The sequence below is a fragment of the Castor canadensis genome, chromosome 1 (assembly GCF_047511655.1).
Source record: "Castor canadensis chromosome 1, mCasCan1.hap1v2, whole genome shotgun sequence".
Lineage (NCBI taxonomy): Eukaryota > Metazoa > Chordata > Mammalia > Rodentia > Castoridae > Castor > Castor canadensis.
Genome location: NC_133386.1, coordinates 136,400,254 through 136,402,513, shown reverse-complemented (window position 1 = coordinate 136,402,513; position 2,260 = coordinate 136,400,254).

Genomic DNA, 2,260 nt, shown 5'->3' with positions numbered 1-2,260 from the left:
GTCTGGTATAAGTCAACCAATGTGGGTTGCAATATACAAGTGCATGGAAGGAACACTAGGAATCTCTCCATATAGCTATCTTTATCTCAAACTAGCAAAAACACTATGTCTGTCTTAATATCTCTTAAGCTTTCTCTTCAACAAAATTGGAGAAGAAGAGGGTAGAACAGGATCTGCCCGGAAGTGGGGAGATGGGGATTGGGGGGATTGCAGTAGGGGGATGGGGAGCGGGGAGGTGGCACAAACAATGTATACACATGTAAGTAAATGTAAAAACAATAAAATAAAAGGAAAAAAGAAAAATTACATTAACAAAAGTCCTAACAAAAATATAAAACTAATAAATAAATAAAATAAAATCACATCAAAAAAAAAAAAAAGAACTGCCATATGATCCAGGGATACTGCTCCAGAGTATCTACCATAAAGAATATAAGACAGGATACAGTAGAGACACCTGTACACCAATGTTCATCACCATACTATTCACAATAGCTATGTTCTGAAAATAATCCCAATGTACTACAACTGATGAATGAATTATGAAGTACACAATGGAGTATTACTCAACTAGAAGGAATAATGACATGGAGTTTGAAAGTAAATGGATGCAATTGGAGGACATCATGTTAAGTGATGTTAGCCGGGATCAGAAACAGAAAATCCACGTTTTTCTCTCATACATGGAAGATAGATCCAAAGATAAACATATACACTTAAACAAACATGATGACATACTAACTTAGATATAGACCATGTTTATAGCAGTGGAAGTACTGTATAGAACTCTGGGAAAGAGAGAAATGAAAAGAAAATGGTAGAACATCAGTAATATCACATACTGTAAGAGGTACAGGATATAAGATAAGTGTATGGAAAACTGTTGAAAAACAGGGTGGGAGGTAAAGGAGTAAGGGACAGTATTCAAAGGGATTGAACAGACCAAAGAAAAGCGCACCCACAGTGGGCATACATTGAGACACCACTTTGAATGTCAACTTAAATATTAATAACAATAATCAGGACTGTAAAATAGGCACAGTGTGTGCAAGGGGCGGTGCTAGTAGGAGAGGGGAGGGTGAAGGAAGAAGATGAGGATGATGGTATATGGTTCGTCAACTTCATATACTTATATGAAACAGAACTAAAAAGCTTCTTGCAACTGCTTTAAGTGGGGTGGGGAGGGGGCTGAGGAGGAGAGACAATAAGGTCAAAGTACATAATGTGCAATATAAGTCTAATTAGAATTGTCACTATGAATCCCTCCCATGTAATGAATCTATCCTAATAAAACATTATAATTAAAAAAAAGAAGATACATCCACATGTGGACTTCAGGGTGGGTGCTTTAAAAATCTACCCTGTGTTCATTTTCACCACTGGGAGATGAATTCTGAGGCAATGTCTGCACTCCTTACCCTCTCCTTTGTACAAATCCCTTGGCTACCGAGGCTGATGCTAAACTGTGTAAGCCCTGATTCCCACAGACACAAGGATCTGCAGAGTTTCAGGAGTGCACTGAGCCCCATGCACTTCCTGATGGCGGTGTCGCCAAAACACGTATCTATCTTACTGAGGCACAGGTTTGTTTGGTTCCAGGCAGGTCTGTAGGCTCTGGTTACAAACACAGGTCTGGGAATAGCTGTGCTGCCCAAGTTTAGGGGTGTAGGAGACGATCTCCTTGGCAAAAAGCCTGAATGCTTTCACAGCACAGGCAGTCTCAGGTGAGGTATGTCCTCAATCACTGTAATGCTAGTAATGACCTATACCAAATTGAGTCTCTCCCACCTGCAGATAGGCCTCCAACTCAAGATAGGATTATTCTTATGGCTTTGTCTTTGGGTTTTGTCCTGGGTGTAGGTCTTTTTGGTTTTGCCTCATGTTGGCTCTCATTTCAGTGTGCTGAACATTGAGTTGTAAGACGTAGTCCAGTGCTCATTTTTCTACCCTTCACCCCAGTGAATAGAGCCTTACTTCTGGTTCTGGCACCTGAGGTTGGAGTAGTGGATATGGAAACAGTCTTCTTTTCATTAGATTATGCGTTAGATAAGGCAGTTCCAGTTGATAAATCTACAGATTTGGCCTTAGGAAGGAGGCATGACGCTCTGCCTTACACATGGAATCACGATAGCTAGGCTTTGAATGTCAGGCCTGGACTCACTTCATCTCCCAGAAAGAGGCATCTCTCTGTCCATGCTGAGCTGCTGGGAATTGTGGAAAGGGTAATACAGGCCACTTTCTCCTATTGCCTTCTTCAACT